The 8,875-nt window shown below is 39.3% G+C and overlaps 1 non-coding gene across 1 annotated transcript; it reads left to right on the top strand.

The window, feature by feature from the left end:
* Positions 1-989: 989 nt before the first annotated feature.
* LOC120275029 lies at positions 990-1,097 on the top strand. The gene has a single exon (XR_005541055.1). It is a non-coding gene; the product is annotated as a small nucleolar RNA R71 (small nucleolar RNA).
* The last annotated feature ends 7,778 nt before the right edge of the window (positions 1,098-8,875 follow it).

An 8,875-nucleotide genomic window follows, 5' to 3' on the forward strand; every position in this document is an offset into this window, starting at 1 on the left:
GAATATTAATGTGGAGTTGTTTGAACAAACTCAGGAACTTCTTGTACTGTTCATCCCCTTGGTCATTCTTAAATCTAGAGGGATAAGGGATTCTTGACTTTCAAAGGTAGGGGTGCCACCTCCTTCTTTTTGCTTGCTCCCTTCTCAACCTCTATAACCTCGGGAGCGTGTTCATTTGGCTTCTCACTCGGAAACTTACCCTCAACCTCATGACTACTTCTCAAAGTGATCGTCTTCACATGCTCTCTAGGGTTGGTCTCGGTATTACTCGGTAAGCTTCCATGTGGCCTTTCCAATAGAGACTTCGCAATCTGCCCCACTTGATTTTCAAGATTATGCAAAGAAGTGGTATGGTTGAGAAGTGTAGCCTCAACTGATTGAAATCTTGTATCTGATGATTGCATAAACCTAGTTAAGGCCTTCTCAAAATTGTTCATTCGGGTCTCCAAACTTGAAACTCTATTTTCCATGTTTGGGGCTTACTGTTGTTGTTGGAAACCCTATGGCCCTATGGCCTTTTTTGGACCTTGGTTAATCCACGAGAAATTAGGATGACTCTTTCAACTCGGATTGTAGGTATTGCTGTATGGATTTCCTTGATTCCTCATGCCATTACCCACAAAATCGACATTCTCAACCGAAGATGAATCACCAATAGATATCGGGCAATCGGAGGGAGCATGTCCTCCACCACTTCCGGTGCAAGTAATCTCCGCGCTACTCTGTTCGAACTTAGAAGATCTAACTTCTTACTCAATGATTCCACTTGAGCTGCCAACGAAGTCACTACATCTATCTCATGAAGACCGGCCACCTTTTTCTTCTCCCTAGAATTCCATTGGTAGCTGTTTAACCCCATTTCTTCAATTAATTGACGGGCCTCACCGGGAGTCTTGCTACCTAAGGTACCTCCTGCTGCCGCATCCAATAGTTGCCTTGTACTCGGATTCAGACCATTGTAAAAGGTCTGAACAATCATCCACTCCGGGGATCCATGTTGCGGGCACTTTCTTAGGAGCTTCTTGAACCTTTCCCAACATCTCAAATAGAGACTCCAATTCCAATTGTACAAAGGATGAGATCTCATTCCTAAGCTTTGTAGGTTTTCCGGGAGGGAAATAATGGCCAAGAAAAGCTTCTACCATCTCCTCCCATGTGGTAATTGTAGCCACTGCTTCGCTCTCCCTTTCAAGGAAAATGGGAAGGCTCTCAACTCGATGGCATCATCCATCACCCCATTTATCTTCAGCATATTACACACCTCGAGAAAGTTCTCTATATGACTGTTTGGATCCTCATCCGCTAAACCATTAAACTATGCGGATTGCTACAACATGTGGATGAATGCCGGCTTCAGCTCGAAGTTCTGAGCTGTAATCGGGGAATGCACAATGCTCGATTGTGTCCCAAATACTAAAGGTCTGGCATAATCGGATAATGTCCACTGCTGCTCATTCTGTTTTGCCATGTTTTCAGGTTCTTCTACTTCCAAATCAGCTAGATTAGACTGTTCTTGCACAGGTTCTTTCCCTTTTCTTTTAAGTGTACGTTCGAGCTCGGGATATCCTTCAATCAGTGTTAAAGGATCTCCATGACTCATTAATGCATTAGTTAGGAAGCAAAATAAAGGGTTTTGGTACTTGAAATGATTGTCCTAGGTGGATTAATATCCGAGTACTCCATTTATATCGATTGTCTTACCTCTCCTTTACTTGTGCTCTCTCTCTTGTCTCTTTTACTTTTGTTTGCATTACATCTTACCACACAAATCATTATTCATATTTCGCTTAGTTAAGAAACAACTTAAGTATTTTTACTCCCTATTCCCTATGGATATGATACCCACTCATCTGGGATTTTATTACTTAGACAAACCAGTGCACTTGCGGGACATACACAAGGGGCGTTGTCACTTATGCTGAGTTAAAATTGATCCATTGCCTTCTTATAGTGCTTCAATTCGCAAAGAAATAATCCAATGTTCCTAGGTCCTTTACTTTAAATTGGGCATTGAGAAACAATGAGTAATCATTTTTTTCTTAGAACATTGTTCACCATGAACATTGTTTCATAAAAAAATGATTACTCATGAGTAATCCTTTACTTTTGCCTTGAAAGTTAATGCAATGTTCCCTAATTTCCTATGAAACAATGAGTAATCATTTTTTAATTTTATGTATCTCTTAACTTTCAAGGCATATGATAGTTTGGTGTACCATTGTCTCGAAGCCTATTTTAAACCATACAAGGACTTCTTGTGTTGGCAAACTACATTTGAGCCTTGGACATCTAGACCTTGAGGTACTATCATGTATATTTGCTCATGGAGATCTCCATGTAAGAAGGGATTACTAACATCTAATTGGGATATCTTCCAATTTCTTTTGACAGCCACCGTAATTAGACTTCTTATGTTGGTCATTTTCACTGCAGGAGAGAAGGTTTCTCTATAGTCTATGCCTTCCTTTTGTGTAAATCCCCTGACAACGAGCCTAGCCTTGCACCTTTCAATTGTCCCATCTGCATGACATTTTACCTTGTAAACCCATTTACAACTGTTTGGTCTTTTTCCCGTGGGTAGTTTAATTAGGTCTCAAGTATGGTTGTTAATTAATGCTTTTATCTCATGCTGCATTGCCTCTTGCCAAATTGGCTCCGAAACTACCTCTTCATAATTACTAGGTTCATGCATAGAAGTGATAAATGCAAGCAATCTTTGATTGTTTGTTTTTAAAGCAGCAAATCAAATGTGATTTGGAATGGAAGGGAAGTTGGTTAGAGTATGTGGACAATCTAAGGAGCAAGGAGATGAACGGAAGAAATTTAAATTAGCATTGTTGCAAATGTAATCTTGGAGGTCGGAAAGAGTAGATCTTGTTCTATCAGATCTCCTTAAGTAAGGATTTGGTTCAACAGGTGAACGAGCTGTGCCAATGGATTGCATTTGTCGATTGGGTTGAAAGGAAGGCTCATCAGGAGTACTTGCAGGAACACAGGGATGTTCATCATAGGAATTTATGTTATGGAATGGAAAAATGTTCTCATGAAAGATAACATCTTTAGAAACAAATATTTGATGTGTTTTAATGTTATGAACATTATATGCTTTCTTTCCAAAGGGGTATCCCATGAAGACAGAGAGGTTGGTGATACGTCCAAATATGCGTGTAAACCGCAGGTGCACAGGTGTCGAAGTAATAATCCCAGATGAGTGGGTATCATATCCACAAAGAGTAGGGAATAAAGACACTTAAGTTGTTTCTTAACTAATATGGAAGATGAATAGTGATATATGTGACAAGATTCAATTCTTAAAAGTAAAAACAACAAGAAAGAGAGCACAAGTAAAGGAGTAGGTAAGGCAATCGATAAAGATGGGGTTCCCGTGTATTGTTCCGCCTAGGCAATCGTTTCAAGTGCAAAAAACCTCTATTATGCTTCCTAATTAATGCAATAGTGAGTCATGGAAATACTTAATTATATAGTCCCAAAGCTAAGGTCAACCATGCCTAACTCTATACATGTCCCGGAGGAGAAATCAAACAATCTCAACACCTCCCACTCGTATAGAATTGCAATGAGCTCTACGGATTCCAAATGATAAACCCTATTCCTATGTATAGACCTAACCCTTTGGTCCAGGTGAAAGATCCCTAGCCATAATTAAGACCTAGATGCTAAAATCACTTCAACGCATCACTCTGTTACACACGCAACTAAGGCCCAACGGAAAGTCATCCCTTAGCCCATTCACTCTACTATGGCCGCAAAGAACTCTTGGAACGTGGAGGTAGGATAGATCACTCGAGATTGGAAAGGGGACGCTCCGCTACCTCTCGACTCACCCTCTCAATCCTCTCCGATGTAGCTTTGTCTAACTCTCATAGTGTGTCACTCACTCACAAGAGTTACCAAGAAGAACTCTCAACCCTAATGTCACTTCTAGTGGAGTATTCATACAATCAAGCATACAAGATTGGAACTCACAATAAACATCAATTAATTGAAAGCATAATAAAGAGATTCAATGAAACGAATACATCTTAGGGTTCACAAATACCCAAGTACCTACTAGGGGTTTAGCTCTCCATGGAGCTAGATACAATCAATGAAATCGAATGTAAAAACAAAGCATCCATAGAAAACCGCCTCATTAGTCATGGCGATAGTCTTGTGGAGAGTCTTCTACTCGTCGAAAGGGTCCCTTTGTCCGGCTTAGGATACACTTCACCGGATCAGTGCCGACGAAAGCTCTCCTACTAACCTTCTTCCAAATGGCACGCGATGTTAGAGTCGTAGAACCTCTCCAAAGCCCTAACTAATACCTCTCAAACACTAGCAGCAGCCCTCTCTTAAGTTGGGGAAAAGATGGAGAAAAGAATGCTGAAATCGGGGTTGAAATCGGCTTTTAAAGGGCTGGAATCGGAAATCCACACACCCGTCTGAGCGCCCCTATGGATTTTTCACACGGGCGTGTGGATTCTCTGTTTTCTTGTTTTCTTGGCCGGCTGTTAACAGTGCTGGTACAGTATTCTTGCTACAATTTTTGCTACAGTACCCTACTATAGTACCTACCCGAAATACTCTTGAATCCATACTTTCATCGAGGTAACGCAAACGGGCACACGTTTACATCGTGGATTGCTTTGCTTCTTCAATAACGGACATGTTGGTGGAGATCTTGTTCTATAAGCACAAGTTAAAATGCTTGAATGTGACTGCCCTTGTGCCCCTCCAAATAGTTGTGCTAACTCGAATACAAGGAGGTTGACACACATTCCCGCATCTCGAACCTGACCTATGTCTTCGTGTTTGAACCTTAGCAAGATTTCCTCCAAATTGGTGCATTATGACCCACATTAGCTTCTTTCTCTAATAATCGGTCTCACAACCCTACTTGCATGAAAGTAACATAAATACACACATATTAGCGTTAAAACCCGAGAAAAGTAATGCTCAACATATGGAAAGAACACTTTGTATTCTTATCGCAGAAGCACTTATCAGTTGGCTCTAGATTGGAACTTGTCATGATGTTTTCTAGGAGAAGACACATAACATAAGCATCCAAAAGCCCTGAGGTGAGAATAATTTTGTGTGGCTCCAAAGAGAATTTCAAAAGGGGTCTTTCCATGCAGGATTTTTGAAGGAAATCTATTGATGAGAAATGTAGCAATTAAGACGCATTCAGCCCAAAATTTCAAATGTAAATTGGACTGAAACGGTAAGAGCTCTAGTTGTTTCTAGGAGGTTCTTGTGTTTCCTTTCAATAATCCCATTTTGTTGGGGTGTATAAATGCAAGAGGTTTGGTGTAATATTCCTCTCTTAGCAAAAAAAAACTTTGGCTTCATGACTTGTTCCTACTCTAGCAGCATTGTTAGTTCTTATGTTTTAACATGGACATTGAATTGAGTTTGGACCATATTAATGAAAGCTTTTAGAACTGACAAACTATTACTCTTGGTGCTAAGAAAGTGGGACAAGGTATTTCTGGTATAGTCATCAGCTATAGTTAAGAAATATCTATACCCTTGGTAAGTTGGAGTGTGATATGGATCCGATGTGTCTACATGAATTAATTCAAAGGCTGAATCAGTTTTAATTTGGCTATGGGGAAAAGGTTGCCTATGCTGTCTAGCTTGAGGGAAAACATTACAATTGAATGACAAATCAAAATTTTTCATGCTTTCATGAAGAAAATGTAGTTGCTTCATCTTATTTAAAGGCATGTGACCAAGTCTGTGATGCCAAACTTTTGTAGATTCAAAACCAGAACCACTAGAGTTGTTACATGAAAAGTTGGACAAAACATCATGCTTAAGAGGAAAAGAAAAGAAATTATAGTCAAGCCCAGGATTACCAGAAATGTGCTGAGAGAAAATAGAGCAAGCTAAGCAACCCAAATTGTAGGAGTGTAGTAGGTATAACCTTTTTGTGAGCCTTACCAATCACCATTAAACCTTTTCAGTGAAAGATCATGTAGGATGAAAAGATCATTTGTAAATGTTGTGATACCTGCCTCGTCACTCTCTTTCCGGTTTGCTCTTCCGTGGCCATTAGGAGAATAGAGGGTTTCCATGGCATTTATTGGGTTAGTTGGGGTCATTTGAGTAATTATCACCCAAGCTTACTCACCAATGTCTTTTCTTGAATGTACAAGGGCATTATTATCTTTTGTCAAATGCTTAATCACTCTAGTCTTTGTTTCATATGCATGAGGGTAACTTAGTCATTTCTTGAAGTCCATGGCATTTTGGTTAATATATTGAAGTTGTAAGGGCAAAAGGGTCTTTTTCCCTCAAAACCTTATCCATTCCTTTAAATGCAAGGTTCCTCAGAGGCTAAGCTTCTCATTCATCTCTTAACTCTTCTCTTCTTCATTCCAATGGCTTGCCCTCTCTTCTTCTTGCCAAATTTTTGTTTGGTTTGAATATTTAGAAGGTAATTATCCATTCCTTAGATTTATTTGATTAAGGTATGCATCTACTATGTTGTGCTTGTGTTTTTAGCTCTTGAAATGGTTATTTAACTCTTATGATCTTCCTTAGATACTTGTTCTCAAAATCTTTGTAATTTTTTGGCTTTTTGAAGGTTGTTTGAGTTGTGAATCCCTTGTTTTGCACAATTGTATCCATGGAATTAGTATTCCTTTGAATTCCATGAGTTTTGACGGCATTTATGTAGAGTTTTGGTGGGGAAAAGAAGGGTGTTTAAGAGCTCAAAATGATTGCATAGATTTGTTAATTCATGTGTCTTTTAGTTGGCAGTTGTATAGTTGTGAGAACTTGGTGTCTTTCCCTTGGATTGTTGATGAGTTTGGTCTCAGGTTAGTGCAGCAATGGTACTGTAGTACATTTGAGTTCTTCTTGTTTTCTTGGTTTTTTTTGGCTTAGAGGGAAGACTAGAACCTTTGGAATTCTTTGGAAATCCCTAGTCTTAGTTTTGAGCTAACCTTTGACCTCATTGAGGTTTGTTTTGCGTGCTTAATTTTAAGGGTTTTCCTTGGTGTTTCTTTGGCTTACTCTTTTCTTGTTGGGGTGTGTGTGTGTGTGTGGTCGTGGTTGGTTAGGTGGTGAGGGTTCTACTCGAGGCAAGGAGTCGGCAGAAAAGTAACACTCTCGCGGGCTACACTTGCCTAAGTTTGGTGAGTGGGATTATTAAGCATGACCCTATGGGAAAATTACCAATATCTATATGCTTTTATACTCTATCTTACTTAATGAGATTTCATTTGTTTCATGATTGATTTTGAGATGTTTATTGCTTTGGAAATGAGTTTATTGCTTGGTGCTTCTTTTATGCAATTTGTGTTCAAGGAAAGAATTTCCAAATTGTTTCTTGTGTTGGTGTTTGTAAAGAGATTTGTGTTAAAACCTTGAGTTTTGCTTGTGCTTTATCATTTCCTTATGGAAATGGCTGAGGTATTGTTGTTGTTGGTTATTGTGTTGGCTATTATACTCTGTGTGGAGTTGTGCTTATTGTTGAGTTTGTATGGTGATATCCTACCTCAGTAGGCGGTCTCTACGGCCAGCCTGTTGAGGTGGTGTGGTAGATCGGCTGATTACTATGAGGGTCAGTTCAGGTGGGAGAGTAGAGTCCTGACTGGATATTCATCGAGTAGCCGGAGTCACCAACCGGTGAATCGATGGGTCAACGTCAAGGGCATGAATACTTTGATGGCTCCGGACCTAGCCATGGCCATGGCGAAGGCTTGGAGAGGTTTCTAGACTACTTTATACTGGGTGAGTATTGGGTGTTGCTTTATGCTGGGTGAGTATTGGGTTTTGCTTTATACTCGGTTTGAGATTGGTTTCTATTGAGTTTATTTATAGTGTCATCTCGAATTGGTGGTGAGCGGGAAAAGCTCAGCAGTCGCTCTTAGGAGGGCAATCTCCCATAAATTCGATTTGGCACTAATATTATAATTACTTATTTCGAAACTCATGTTATTTAGTTGTTATACTTGTATTTTGGAACTAATTTGGTTTATGTGTTTTATGGTGAAAGATTAGCTTGAAGTGAACTCGTTTTCATATTTGTTTTGAGCCCTATGTTTGGTATTTTGTGAATTTGATGTTGTAAAACCCTACTTGAGGTAAAAGCTTTCTTGACTCTAGCTTTATTAGTTTGTTTTGGAGATCACTACTATGTGTAATTATGTTCTAAACTGGTAATGTTATTAGTACAATATTATTATTTTGGTGGTTTATTACTGTTATTATTTTGGTATATTTTTGTTAGAGTTGTGCTAACCTCCCCTTACTAAGTAACGTTAGTTTCTCAGCCATTTTTCCTCTTCAAAGCCTATTGTAGGTAGTAGGTGCGACTGTGTGGCAATGTGTTGAGAATTTGTTATTATTCTATCTTCTGTGTATCTTTTCAATTCATGTATGTTTCTTTTTATCATGGATAGGTTGTTTAACTTATTGATCCACTAGGGTATAGCAAACCTTGTTGCATGGCTTTGTATCTAAACAACTCTTAAACTCTTGTATATCAGCATTTCCTGCTGTTGTTTGTGTTGCTTCCCTGTGTATTTGTGAACCTCTATATTTTTTTGTGCATTGCGGTCATTGTTGCTATTGTTACTTCCTCTATGTATCATTGTGCTTTTCCGCTCTTTATTTGTGATAGTTGTTGTTGTCTCCAGGTTGTTGGTTAGCCTTACAGCGACCCGAGAGTTGAGTGGCGGAGTGTCCCTCCTCGGTATCATCTCGGTAGTTGTCGCATCTAGTGGGCCCGTTGGTTAGGGCGTGACAAATGTGATCTTGCAATGAATTTGTTTAGTCAACTCCCCAATGGATAAGAGGTTATATTGTAAAGCAGGGACATGAATGACATCTTTCAAAATGAAGTTTTCAGTGCGGTTTTACA

This window comes from Dioscorea cayenensis, chromosome 13 (genome assembly GCF_009730915.1).
Source record: "Dioscorea cayenensis subsp. rotundata cultivar TDr96_F1 chromosome 13, TDr96_F1_v2_PseudoChromosome.rev07_lg8_w22 25.fasta, whole genome shotgun sequence".
Taxonomy (NCBI): Eukaryota; Viridiplantae; Streptophyta; class Magnoliopsida; order Dioscoreales; family Dioscoreaceae; genus Dioscorea; species Dioscorea cayenensis.